General features: G+C 29.4%; 1 pseudogene; it reads left to right on the forward strand.

The window, feature by feature from the left end:
• The first annotated feature begins 9,171 nt into the window (after positions 1-9,171).
• Positions 9,172-10,316, forward strand: LOC123221456 (annotated as a pseudogene).
• The last annotated feature ends 5,731 nt before the right edge of the window (positions 10,317-16,047 follow it).

Below are 16,047 nucleotides of genomic sequence, written 5' to 3' on the forward strand. Positions count from 1 at the left end.
AAAAACTAAAGTGAATGAACACAATTATTTAATGTCCTGTAAAGTGGGGTTGGACGTGCTTAAACTGCCTCATTAAAAATTTTATTAGGAAAACCTAGTAGGACAAAACCTAGTAAAGGAAAAAAGAGTACAATGCATATTTTGTCCAATATGTAATAAACTTAAAAAATTTTCTCCTTGTCTTTATAGTGAGATTAATTTAGTTGTTTGCTAAGCCACTGCATATCGACATTATATACTAACTTTTCAAATATTGATGTTAGTAATGTCTTAGCAAACAAATCTCTAAGGTTGTCACTAGATCGTATTTGCTTGACATCAATCTTTCGGCTTTGTCAGAACTTATGAGTGTAAAAGAACTTCGGTGAGATATGTTTAATTTTTTCTCCTTTAATGTATCCACCTTTAATTTGGACAATACATGTTACATTGTCTTTATATAATATGAAAGAAATATCTATTATAGAAGGAAGATTGCATATATTCTGAATATGATGGATGACAAACTGTAACCATATGCATTCTCAATTGACTTCATGGAGAGTTAGAATCTCATAATGATTCGAAGATATTGCAACCAAAGTCTGTTTAGTGAAACATCATGATATTATTGTGTCATTAAAAGTAAAAGAATATCTCATCTATAAGCGAGTCTTATGATGGTTAGAAAGATAACTGATATTTGCATATCTAACCAAACTAGGATTTTTAGGAGATTTGATATAATAGAATAATTTCAAATCTCTAGTTCCACATAGGTAATGAAGTATATTTTTGATCTCATTCTTGTGGCGACATGTTGGTGTAGAGTTGAATTAAATTGATAAATTCACTGCGAAGAATATATATGGTCTAATGAATTGAGTCAAATATAATAAGACATCAATAACATTAAGATACGATACTTTAAGATCGAGTATCTTTTCACCTTCTTCTTTATGGCAGAATGGATCTTTTTTTGGATCGAAAGACTGAACAACTATTGGGGTACTCAAAGGATAAACCTTATCCATATTAGAGCATTTTAATAATTTTTCAATATACATTGATTGATGGATAGGTATTCCATTTGAATTGTGTTTGATCTATAAACTAAGACAATATGTTGTTTTTCTTAAATCCTTTATCTCAAATTCTTTTTTCACATATTCAATACTTTTTTAGAGCTTTTTAGGAGTCCCAATTAAATTCGTGTCATCAATATAAACTACTATAATGACAAATCCTGATTTTGACCTTTTGATAAGACATATAGGTATATATGATCATTCATATAGCTTTCTTTTTGTTAAATATTCACTAAGATAATTATACCATATTCCTCCAATTGTTTTAATATGTACAATGATCTTTGTAATTTAATCGAGTATATGTCTCTTGGATTGACCATTTTTACTTCAGACAATTTAAATCCTTCAAGGAGTTTCATATAAATTTCAATATTCATATTTTCATACAAATAAGTAGTAACTATATTCATTAGATATATATCTAGTCTTTCTGAGACTTTTAAGCTAATCAAATATCTGAATATGATTATATCCATCATCAGTGTGTATGTTTCATAAAAGTCTATACCCGGCCTTTGGGAAAAACCTTAGGCTATAAGTCTTGTTTTATATCTAGCAATCTAATTTTTCTCATTTCTTTTTCTCATAAATACCCATTTATATCCAATAGGTTGTAAGTCTTTAGGTGTTGGGACTACAAATTGAAACATTTAACATTTTGCAAGTGAAACTAATTTGCTCAAATTGCTTCTTCCTATTTAGGCTAATCATGTCTTTGTCTGCACTCGTCTATAGTACATGGTTCAAAATCATCATCATTCATAATTTCAATAGCTACTTAAATGAGAATACATCATCAATGTTAATCTTTTCATAGTTCCATATCTCTTGTGTATAAGTATAATTTATAGATATTTCAATATTGTCATTAATATGTTCTTTAAGGGTTTTTGCCACTTTAGAGACTTGAGTCTCTTTAGGGGCCATAACCTCTTATGGAGGAATATTAGAAAGTGTAAAATTTTCACTTATTTTAGGATCATCATTATTAATATTTGTTTGATTTTTTGCCTTTCATTTTCAAGAGACAGTGTCTTTCGATCCATTAAGTCTATCATGTTTTTGGCATGTAGTAGATTAATCAATCACAACTCGTACAAACTGTTTGATAGTCATATTAATTCTTGCTAGTGTGTTGGTAGTAGGTAAATATGATCTTGTCATTTTTGTCATATCTACAAATGCATTAGATATTTGGTTGGAAATAATTTGTAAACGCACTATCCTCTGCACTTTAGTTTCACTTTGAGGTGTACTAGGATTTAGATGAGACATGGTAGGTAAGTGCTAAGTAAGCTTATGCCTAACTTTAAGAGGTATTTTCTTTTCCCCTAAAGGTAGGAATGTTGTCTTATTAAAGTAACAATCTATAAAACATGCAGTAAAAAAATCATCTGTTATTATATTTAACATAAATTCTCAAATGACATTAAGGTCCCATTTTAGTGTGTTAAGGAGAAGCAATAAAGACATATACAACACAACCAAATATCCTCAAATAAGATATATTAGGTTGGTGACTAAAATCTAATTACAAAGGAGAATATTAATTATAAGAAACAGCTCGTAAGCGAATTAACGTTATAACATATAATATAGCATGTTCCCATATAGAAGTTAGTAATTGAGTTCTTGTAATAAAATATGTTTAATTACTAGGAGTCATTTAATAAGAGACTTAGCTAATCCATTTTTGAGAATGGATATGTGAGACTGGATGTTTAATATCAATCCCTATAGATATATAGTAATCATCAAATGTTTTGGATGTAAATTCACTAGCATTATCTGGTCGTGTTGACTTAATCGAATAATCTGAGAAATGTGTTTTTAATTTGATAATTTGAGTTAATGGTTTAGCAAAGGCAATATTTTGAGTTGGCAATAAACAAATATGCGACCAACGTATAGATGCATTAATATGACAAATTAGATTATAGCCTTTTAATAAAGGTAAAAGTTGTTTCCTCTATAAGAGATAACTAGATGAATTGAGTTTGTTCAATAGTTGTTGAGAAACATTTGAAAATGGAAAGGAAAATTATTTGAAGAGACGAGATCCGGAAGCAGCTTTTGTGATTGCATTTTTGGTTGCCATAGATAGATAGAAGACAAGAACCAAAAGAGATAAAAAAAGTGTTGTTAGACTAGGGCTTTCATACCATAAAGAATTAGGCTCAAAGGTTATCTTTCTATTATCATTGATCTTCTAATAAATACATGGATAAGTTTGTTACAACAATATCAATCTTGTCATATATTTGAAATTCAAATAATATTGAATTGAGCTTATCTTATCCTATTTTATTCTAATTTTATCCATCTTATCTATTAACATTGTTATAATTTTGCCCAAGATTTTTCGATTTTTAAATATTAGCAGAATTAAGAGAAGAAATAAGCAAAACAAGCGAATACTTGGCTTGGATTTCATTTGGTTTTCTTAAAATGCATCGGTTCTAAGTTTCTTGGTCCAGTGAGAAGGTTGTGTCTTCCTTCACTCTTCTCTATTTCGATTATTGTTATAACTTTGTATTGTTAATCTTGGGAACTCTTATTGCATTGTTGAAATAAACTGATAATTAGTGGATTGAACCAAAGGAAACACCTCTACTTTGGATTTAGGATTTCATAATGACCTAATAGTCCCCCAACATTTTTCATTACCTTACACTATCTCAACTTTCTTGAACTCTCTCAATCTTAAACTTTTTTCAATCAATTTTTAATTTTGTCCAACTACTATTTTGTCAATTATCTTATTTTTTTAAAACAATTGTGGGGGAAAAAATGAAACTAAAATCAATAATGTGGCAACACTTTGATAAAAGCGAAGAAATCATTGATGATAAATTAATTCAATGGGCTATTTGCAAACATTGTAGTTCATTTTTAACATGTACTAGTTCGGATAACTCTAGTCATTTTTACTACCATATTAATGACTATTGTAAGCAAAACCACACCACTTGAGAGAACAACAACAATGTGTCTTCACAAGATCACAATCAATTAGTAGATCTACTACATGTAATCCTGGTGGTTTAATCGTGGGAGAAACGACAAGTTTCACATATAGTCAATTGAAAATATGTGACTATATGATTAGGTATATTATCGGTTCTAATCAACCCTTTACTTACGTTAATGATAAAATATTATAATGAATTATGCAAAATAGTGTTCAACTAGTATTTAAAAGAATTCTTATGTCTACACTTAAATTTAACATCATTAGGAATTATGAATTAATTAAATTAAAAATAATAAAATAATTACTTAATTTTAATGGTGTTATTTCTATTACTTTTTATCTATGGACAACTAGTAATGAGGACTTAGGATATATTTGCCCCACTTTATTAATTTTAATTGATAGTTGCACAAAAAAATTATCGTGTTTAGGACATTAAGGTATCCTTATTATGGTGTCATAATTTATCAAATATTAGAATATAACATAAATAAATCTACTTTTTTAATTACATTTGATAATGCCAAAATAATAAAGTAATTGAATTAATGATGAATCATTTAAATTTACTGTTTGATGACAAATTATTTCATATTAGACATGCATGTTATATTATGAATTTATTATTACAAGATTGTATGAGTCCAACAAAACATCGCATAAGTACAATTAGACCTGTCACCACTTATATTTGCTCATATTAGCACGTATACCATCATACCCTGAAATGTGTAAACAAATGAGCTTAAGATATAAAAAATTAAAAACTAATGTCAAAACTATGTGAAATTTAATATATCTCATGTCAAAATGATGTGAAAGATATGGAGTTGTTGTAACACAATTTTTTAACGTACACCTGAAAGATCTTTAAAATCCATTTTTTTACCGCATATGATTGGGACATGATTGCTGTTATAACGAACATATTAGAGCCCTTTAAAATGGCCACTAATTAATGCTCAGTTGTTTACTCTCCCACCAATTGTTTAATTTTATATTTTATGGTGAACGTTAGTCTTGTTTTTAAAGAATATAAGTTTCATGATGTTTTTAGAAAATTGCGAAACAGATGGAGAAGAAATTTAAGAAATATTTGGAACAAATACTTTTACTATAAGTTGCAGCTATCATTTTAGACCCCAAAACAAAATTTTTAGGAGTACAAATTTTATTAGAATTTATAATTGAGATTTTATTAGAACCTTTACCTTATAGAATATATGATATACAAGAATATTTACTTGAATTTTTATGAAATTAAATATGGAAAAACTTCATAGGGTTTCGAATCACAGGTAAGTTTAAGTGGTTGGTCTAACGATAAGTCAGGTTTGTGGTCTAACCAAAGCAAATTAAGGTAAGCAATATGTAGGTGGAAGTTCCAATTATAGTAAGTTTTATAATTTTATTAATACTTATTATTTTCATAAAATTATAAATTAGGAAGATGACTCTTTCGATGTTCTAACATGGTTGAGAGCACATCAAAGCACTTGTCATGTGTTTTTTGTCATGATATAAAATCTACTAACACCTTCAATATTTACTATAGCATTGAAATCAACTTTCAATATAGATGGATGCATGCTAGCCCTGACAGATCATGTTATCAAATCATGTTCATGTTATGTTAGATTGGGTATTGTGTTAGAAATCTTCAACTTTAACTCAATCTGAATTAGAAGAGTGTCGATAATTTTTAACCCTAACCTAATTCTTTAATATTCGAGTTAATCCAACTTGACCAAACCCAAATTGATCCGAAATTATCAATTGTTTTTATTTTCTAAAGTATTTTTATCATTTTAATTTATTCACTAAATTACCCAAACCTACTATTAATAAAAGCACACATTATGACATTTTATTTTGTTTACAAATGGTCCAAAAATTACATACTAAAACCTTTAAAACACAACAATAATCTAATTAACCAAATCACATTTTTACTGTTTAATCATAAAAAATGTTTAAATAAAAAAAATAATATGAGTAATTACAATTATATAAAAATATAACTATATGCAATCTGTAAAGATTTCAACTGCTATTGATATTATCTTTCAACATTTGTATAATTTATCAAATAAACTATATATACATATTTTTTGTATATAATTTGGATACACAAATGAAGTGTTATTATGTAATTAGATAAGCTTAAATTAAAGATAAAACAATATCTAATTACATGATGATGCATCATTTGTGTACTCAAATTATGTACCAAAAGTGTGTACACATAGCATTGCACATAATTCATCCTTAACAAATTCTATTAAAGTAATATTTCCCCAAAAACATTCTAGTCAATAAGTGTCATGTTGGGTTACTTTCATGTGATCCCTAACACTGCTCAATTTAATTTCAAGTCGTATTGGATTGATCCAAAATAAATTTTGTGTAAGAAAAATTTAACTCTAAGCTAATTTTTTTTTTTTGTGTATCATGTCGAAGTAACAGGTTGTGTTGAAAATTGCCAACTCTAATGTGTGCAAGATGACAGATGATTCAACTTACACTCTGATATGATAGAGATGATAATGTGCATGAAAGATTGGGTGACTACGAAATTCAAGTTGTAGAATCGAGTAATGGATGATATTTTTGAAGAATTTAAAAACTCAGATGTCAAAGATGAATAAAAGCATATATATTAGAATTGGAACTTGTATATTTTATAATTGAATTTATTTTTATTATATCCAATTCTTTAATTGTTTTATCGTGCAACCACAGTATTTTTTCGTCATAAATGAGAGATTTTCAATAAAATTTTTGAGGTAATATCATTGTATTCATTAAGTTGACAGTGAATATAAATTATTTAAATTTTATTATTTAATAAAATAATAAAAATTAAATTTTTTATAATATTGCTAGGCCAACTAGCTAAAAGCCCTTGGGTCAGTTGCTAAGGGCTTGACCTAGGAAGCCTTGGGTTATGTCTATGTCTTTATTTGCTTGTGGGTTGGCACAATCCACTAATTAACAGGCCTAGGCATGACTCGACTCACCAGCACGATAGGCTGCATTGAAGTCGACACAACAAAATCCATTGACACCTCTAATTGTAAAGTTGCATCTTTAGTGACATTATACATTAACTCAAATAAATTAAAACTTGAGCTTACGCTAATCCCAAACTCAATTAAACCCGGATCGAATCTATCCCTATTAAAAATAACTAATGCACAATCCCCATTTATTCTATATTAAAGAATGGACCAAGGTCAACATATAATATTAATATTAATATAATTTTTAAAATTTTATACTATTTTTTACATTATTTATTTATTAGTTTTTCTATATTTTTATTTTTATTTAATTATGACCTTTTTAACTTTTATTTTTAGGTCTGCCGTGACTATCCATCCATGCATTTATATTGAGTGTGCATTTTGTTTACCATTATCACGTTGACAAAGTAAGATTTGATCTAAATTATTTATGAATCATTTAATGGCATTTATAGATGCTTAAATTGCTGCGAGATTATTCCTCTAAAAGTTGAAGATGACTAGTAGAAATTTTTGGCTCTTGGAAATTTGTTGTAAATTTTAAAAGGCCTATGGAGAGATTGAAAATTCATGATTTATGACTCTGCTTGTATTGTCCTAGATGGTTGAACTTTTGAGTATAATTCAGTCAGGTAGTTCAATGTGCCTAACTTATGACCTATAAGCGATGGAAGGTCAGCAGAAATTGTGCATGTTCTAAAGAAAGGGACTCAAGTAACAATTATAAGTTTCTGAATTATTGAATACCCTCCCCTCATATAACAGAAATTTGGCATATGTAGCGCATTAAACCAAATTCTATAAGTGAATGGTCAAAATTCTACAAAAATCTCGTGCTAACATTTCCGAAAGAACAATTGCCTTGAAACATGGATCCCCAAAACAGGGCAACCTGTATTTACGACCGCAGCAAAAATTTTACACATGGAACCACAGTCAAGCGTACATTCATATATGTTATGCATTGAACTTGTGAGCCTATCAACGTTCCAGGAGCAAGCAATGATTTGGACTCGAAATAGAATAACAGTGTCACGAAAAACAAAATAAATTAATAAAAACTACGAAGTCAATCTTTTAGGCACAATTAGATGCACTGAACAACGGATGGTTCTTGGTTTGAACCTGCAAATGTTTGGATAATAAGACAAGTGCGATTATCGATAAGACTATTTTAAATTTGTAGAAAATTCTTTTGTAGTTATTAAATAACTAATGTCTAAAATCAGATCTCATGGCTAAAACATTTTCATGACGATTATCTAATAAATACGTAAACATTCATATAAATAAAATATTATCAATAAAACGTATTCTATCTGTTTAAATTCAAAATCTTAAGTTAAGAACTAAAAAAATTTGGAGGATTAAAGGTACTTTTTCCCTTTAAAATTTGTGTAGAAGAAAGACAAAAAAAGAGAACAGCACGGAGTTGAAGATCTAGACAATAAAAAAATGATTGCTATATCTCATTTATACTATATAAGAATTAGTGATAACACCATAAATATATGTATTTTAATCATTGGACAGAATCACGTAAAAATTCAATTGTCTCATTTTTATATCTAACAGGTTTTCATTCATCCCCGTGTATATTTTCATACATATATAGTAAACCCACCTAAGTTTTCTCATACTTTAATTGTTGTTCCAGTAACTTATTTCACCTAAAACTCTAAATTACGACATCAATGGGTAACAAGAAATTGTATGAACTGAAATCTAATCCAGTTTAATCATCATGGTAACGGCAAGGATTTTTGCCCTTTAGGCTCACATGGCTTGATGTGAATTTAAAAAAAAAATCTACAAATATAATGACCATAGGTTGATGTCACGTATATGTCTGTTTTTTATTTAAAAATCTACACTTAGGTAGTATTTGGTTTAAAGTAGTAAAACATTATTCTAGTAACTTATATTTTATTACTTATATTACTTTATTTAATTTATAGATAATAAAAGATTATGTTATAATCTATAATGATGCAACAAGTAATATAAGAGACAATTTTATTACCATTTCTATTTTAAATATTAGAAGATTAATAAGTTAATTTTTATTTTATTATAATTATATCTTTACTAATTATCTAACTCATCAAAAGCCTTTCTTGATGCATGGACTGAAGCATGTGACTCGAGTGAGGCCGTGACTATCTACGTGCCACAAGGGAGGTTCTTACTAGGAAAAGTTGAGTTTAAAGGCAAATGCAAGAATAATGATATCAGCCTACGTATAGATGGCACTTTTATGGCTCCATCAGATTATAACATTTTTGGAAATATTGACAATTGGATTCTCTTTGAACATGTTAATGGCGTTTTTATTAATGGTGGCACTCTTGATGGCCAAGGTGCTGACTTGTAAGAAGACAGGGAAAAGTAACCCCAATGGCACCACGGTAAGTTTAAAGACTGATGATTAAGTCTTAAGGTGGCTTCCATTTGGTTAAATTTATTATCTTGACAAACTTCCATTCTTGTGTTTAATATTCAGACGCTGGAGTTTACCAACTCCAACAATATTGTGATAAGTGGATTAACATCGGTGAATAGCCAGAAGTTCCATATTGTTATCAATAAATGCGACAATGTGAAAGCACGAGTTAAGGTTTCAGCCTCAGGCAACAGTCCTAACACCGATGGAATTCATGTGCAAACATCAAGCGGTTTCACAATCCTCAACTCAAACATTGGGACTGGTGATGATTGTGTTTCAATTGGCCCTGGTACTGACAAAATGTGAGTGTAAAAACTGTGACATTTACGGGTACCCAAAATGGAGTCAGGATAAAATCTTGGGGGAGACCTAGCACTGGTTTTGCTAGAAACATTCTTTTTTAACATGTCATCATGAACAATGTTGACAATCTTATCGTTATCGATCAAAATTACTGTCCTCACGAGAAAAATTGCCCTGGACTGGTAACATCATAACAAGTTTATACGTAGATAACTCATTTCATATAACAAGTTAATTTTAGATGTCACTTTTCGCTTTACTTGAATTATGTAACAGGCCTCGGGGGTTAAAATAAGTGACGTGACCTACCAAGATATTCATGGAACATCTGCGATCGAAGTTGCGGTGAAGTTTGATTGCAGTTGGGAGAATCCATGTTTTGGGATAACCTTGGATTTTGTGAGTCTTACTTATAAGAATGAACCACTGAAGCTTTCTGCAACCATGCTGGCGGATTTGCCTTCGGTTTCCTTCAGCCCAATAGCTGTTTGGTGTAGTGAAAAATGCATGAAGTTTGTTTGCATCTTCAGAATATGTTACAGAGCATTTCGGAAAATGTTATAGAATTTATTGATTTGTGTTGTGTCTTTGAATCACTAATCGTTACAAGATTGTGTTGCTATATAATATTAATTTTATCTCAGATGGTTTCCCCCCAAGAATTTTTACTTTTAACGCATATACATGACAATACGCTAAAAAAAATTAAAACAATATTTCAAAACAATGAATAAAAAAAATTTATAAGTTTAAAGAAAAATCCCACCGTTTAAGTCCGGTATCACATCTAAATCCTTTATAGTACACTTTCATTAAAATTTCAACCAATGATAACCCAAGGTTTCGGAGGTTGCTTCAAACTCCCTAGTTAGCTCGGTTCAAGAGGCCATTAGCCAACTTGGTTGAAGATATTTAATAACATTAACATATCATCATGGTTAGTCTGCTTCACGAGTCTCAAATGAAGGGGAGGTTTTGTAGCCTCTCTCCTAAGTTTGTCTGTTTCGTTTAATAATATTAATATATCATCTTATAATTAAATAAATATAATAAAATATCTATATTATTATTTGTTGTAAGTATATATAGTATTACTCTAATATTTATATTTTAATCTGATAGGCCTTATGAACCTCAAGTTTTATTTCTTTTATGGACTGAAATATGTAGATTTAAATTTGTAACTTTTAACTCTGTTATCATATTAAGTTGTTAATCTCCCTAGTTAGAAAGTAATTAAGCGTCTATGTATTGTATTAGAGTAGCATATCAACTAAACTTTGACAATTTGAACGTTTAAGTCATATCTGTATCATATTATTTTAGATTTTAAGTCAAAAAACTTTCAATTTAAACTTGATTCAAATTAAAATTGTATAAAAAATACTTAATCTGAATTGACCTGTTAAAAATGGGCTATGTCAAAACACAAACATGTTAACACAACATATGCTGGTGGTGGATAGCTGTTATGATTCCATGAATGTGAACTAGATCCTAAGGAAGACTATCGAGAGCTTTTTCGCTTTGGTAGTATCAACATTTTGACTCAGATACTCGGAAATATAAAGCAAATGTAAAAAAAATTATACAAGCTTATCTAAAAGGACCTTTTGAAGCAGATTAAACAACATGAAAACGAAAGCTGAACGGAAATGGACATTACCTCAATGACGCAGTCTCAATGACGCAATCTCGTGAAGATATCAAGGTTATAAAAACTTTTTAATTTAGAGTTAGTCAAAATGTGGGGACAGGGAGGAAATAAACTGTCAAATGGATTTAGACTTTGCAAGAAATTAAAGACATAAAATAAGACCATTAGAAGCGAAATCAACAATATATAAGAATAACAAAGCATATTAATTCCACAATCACGCATGTTTAGAACAATAAAAAAAAAAAAGAATCAAATTTATAATTAGATTCCGTAAACATGCACAAAACGTTTCTATGAAAAAATCAAACACCAAAACAATGAAGGAAAGACAATAAACAAAATATAAATAGAAGAGAGAGAAGGAAATGAAGATTTTAATTCGAATTAGAGAGAGAAAATTGAAATTCAAAATACGCATGAATGCCTTTTCATTTTCCACATTTTGATATTTAAACAATTCACTGTATAAATGAATTTTATTTACAATCTACATGTAACTCACCGAAGAATTCTCCTGCTCACTGGAAAAGGCTCATTAGATCTCTCTTCTCTTTTAGTCAAAAAAGGGATAAGGATGAAGAACTAAATTTGTCTAATAAAATCCCAATTGGTGTAATAACTTGCCTTAATTATAAAATTTTTCTCAAAGCGAAATGTATGGGTGTAAATATTAGACATGCAAGGTTGTCCGCTGTTTTTAAATTTTCCTACATGACACATTATCCACTTTGCTTACATGACATCGGATGAACGGGTTTATACTTTTCATGCACAATCGTTCTCCATATTAAAAATTTAAATTAAACATTTATCATTAACCTAAATTTATGCCACATTAATAAAACTACAAACACAAGTAAAAAGACACCAAAGATGAATTTGAGTCTTCATAAGTCTTTGGACTCAAAGTGTGAGCTTTTGCATTTAGGGATAAAAGTATAACAATATTGAGGTGTTTGGATGTAAGAAAAAATTGTGGATATTGGACTTTATCTAATTGGATAAGGATAAAGTGAATTTATATAATTTTGGCTTATGTACGAATGTGTATAGTTTATGCATTCACGTGTATTATTCTTGGATAAGGATTATCCATGATCTTATCTACCCTAAAATATGGATAATCATGGATTGTATAGATAAGATAAACATTCGGTGCACGACAATACACCATGGTGAATGGTTGTGCATTATCTCTATATAAAAATAGGCAATTTGACAATTTTACACGAGTTTTACCCTACACACATTAAGAATGCCCATGTACTCTAAACACATGCCTGTTCACAGATGTCCTAGTAGATTTCTTGGGTCTGTTGAAGCTTTTGATCATTTTTGCTTTGTGTGGATACCAAGGCGCAGTGTTGTACTTTGATTAAGAGCATAAATTCTCACATCCAACAATTGAGAAAGATGAAGGAGCTGCTCTAGTAGGTATGATTTCTTATAATGCCTGTTGTAATTACATACGAGTAAACGAATGTCAGTTAGAGCTATGATATTTTGATTATTATTTATAATTTTTTATTGAAAATTCCATTGTGCATTGTGTATTTTTATGTCATAACTCCCTACAATTGTATCAGAGCCACGTTTAAAAATGTGTTTTTGAAATTTTTTGATTAATTATGTATGTTGTTTTAAATACATGCTATTTGATATTGGATTTATAAACCTATAATGACTGATGAATGTACTGTTGTCCATTTTTTTGACTAGGGGTAAACAAAACCGGTTAACCGGTTTTGCAAATCGAATAGAATTTTCGGTTTTATAAAAATTATGAACCGACACCGAACCGTTTTACACATTAATTGATTTGTAACCGAACCAAATTATTGGATAACCGATCCGAATTTTCGGTTACCCAATTTTGAACCAAATTTTAACAATTAATTTTTAATTAAGTTTTTAATAAGAATTGTTTTCTTTTCTAATTTTAGCTTTCACTAAACACTAAAGTTAAGTAAATTTTAAATGATACCATGTTTAATATAAATACATACAAATATGATTCAATTGAGTATTAAATTAATTTACAAAATGAGTACAAATTAGGAAATTAAAGAAGGGTATATCGGTAACATATTCTTTTTGCACTTTATGTCAATATCTTCAACTTGTAGATAATTAATTAATCAAGAAAATAAGTTAAAAAAAACTAGCATTAGAAAATTCTCTTACACCAAAATATAAATTCAATATCATTCATTTCACATACCAAGATGTTGAACATATAATCAATAAATTTTTTAAACAATAACTATGTAACTAAATGAACAACACACAAAATAAAAAAATAAATAGATAAATAAAAACTTGAGACTAAAGTATAAGATTGAATTGAATAACTCACCACAAAGATGACAAAATGGCATTGAGACTAGAGAGATTGTATCAATCATCCTCCAAATGAATAGTGGTAGTTTCCGTTGGCGAGGGCGAAAATTCTTCAAAAAATAAAAAACAAATAATATGTAAGATATAAATAACCCATTTCATGATTATATCATTTAATATAACTATTCTCAAATCACAATCAATCATAATATTTACAACATGTATTATAAACAATTTACAAATTATTTATGCATGGTTGTGAATAATTTTACTTTTTACCTGATTCAATGTTTGTTACCTCTTGCAAGCTTTCTTCAATTATAAATGGTTCACGTCATCTTCAGATCCAGTCTTGTGCACAAACAAGAGCCTCTACCATCTTAGGAGTAAGAGAGCTGCAAAATGGATCTAATACACAACCCTCAGTACTAAAAGCTGATTCAGATATAATAATTGAAACAGGCATTGCCAAAACATCTCATGCTACCAAAGAGAGAATTTGATATGTTGGTGAATTCATTTTCCACCAATTCAAGATATCAAACTTATTGTCTTTATCATCATCAATGTCTTTAGCTAGATATTTATCCAACTCAGATTTTGGTTGTATAGCTAGCTGTCCAGCCCTTTCTTCATTATACATAACCATCATGAAATCTTCAGGATTAAGATTTATATCACCAATATCAACATTGATTATACCTTGAGATTCCTCAGTTGATTGCATGCTATGAGAAATATTAAGCAAACTGTATTCTTCATATAAAGCATACAAAGTCTCTTTTACTTTTGTTTTCAACTTATCAGCATCAACAACATCATAGGAATGATTAATATCCCAATTCACATACTCTAACTTGTACCTAGGATCCAATACCACTGCAATAAATAACATTAGGTTAATATTATCAATATTTCCCCAATATTTGTCATGTTTTCCCTTAATCTTTTTAGCCATTTGACATAATTTACGATCATTGTTTTTACACTATGTCGAAATCTTCAACCCAATGCTATATATTTCTAGTATATATGCATTACCTGTAACATAAAGAGAACCAGACACACGTAGAGTTGCATCATAAAAATTTTTTAGAAAAGGTAACAAATAATGGGCATATTCCCAATCAATAGGCGTAGGAACACCCTTATACTTATCCCCATTAAGCTCAGCTCGATACTTACTATCTTGAAGCTCTAACAAGTCAAATGCTCTCTAAAATTTTATAGCCACATCCAACATCAATTAAGTTGAGTTCCATCTTGTTTCAACATTAAAAGCCAACAAACATTTACTTTCAATTTTTTCTTGTTCTACACAATCTTTAAACTTTTTTAATCTCATTGGAGAAGACCTTACATACCTTACGACTAAACGAATTCTAAAAATAGAGTCATCTATATCTTTTAACCCTTCTTTTATAGTTAGACTCAATATATGCACACAACATCTTATATGAAGATAGTCACCATTCAATACATTACTATTCCAACGTTCTAACCTTTGCTTAAGATAATTTAGTCCTGTATCATTAGAGCTTGCATTATTAATAGTTATGGTGAGTATCTTAGAAATTTTCCATTGAAGCAAACAACTCTCAATTGCCTTGCCAATAGTTAAACCTTTATGACCCGAAATAGGACAAAAATTTAGAATTTTTTTGTTTAGTTTCCAATCCTCATCAATAAAATGAGCTGTAAGACACATGTAATTAAGGTTCTGACAAGATGTCCATGTATCAGTTGTGAGACAAACTCTATGAGGGAACTTAACAAGGAAATTCTTCAACTTCTCTTTTTCCTTAACAAAAATTTTAAAACAATCTCTAGCCATAATAATACGTGAGGGAACTTGAAACCTAGGGTTTGCCACACTCATCATTTCATGAAACCCTTCTCGCTCCACAAACCTAAAAGGTAACTCATTTATAATGATCATTTTTGTTACAACATGCCTAATTAAATCTTGATCAAACTTCCAAGAGTAAAGTGAAGGATGTTTGGAAGTAGCCTCAACACCACTTGAGAGATCATGTGTGTGTTTTTGAAATATTAAAATCTTTTGTCTCTTTTTTGCCACATTCAAAAGATATTTTTTAGATCTACTTAAGTGATTGTGTAAAGAACTAGTAACACTTTTGCTAGGACATGCAAGGATAGCCCCGCAATAATTACATGAAGTTGTAACATTATCTTTATTTTCACAATCATTTTTTGTAAAATGATCC

This window comes from Mangifera indica, chromosome 7, assembly GCF_011075055.1.
Source record: "Mangifera indica cultivar Alphonso chromosome 7, CATAS_Mindica_2.1, whole genome shotgun sequence".
Classification (NCBI taxonomy): domain Eukaryota; kingdom Viridiplantae; phylum Streptophyta; class Magnoliopsida; order Sapindales; family Anacardiaceae; genus Mangifera; species Mangifera indica.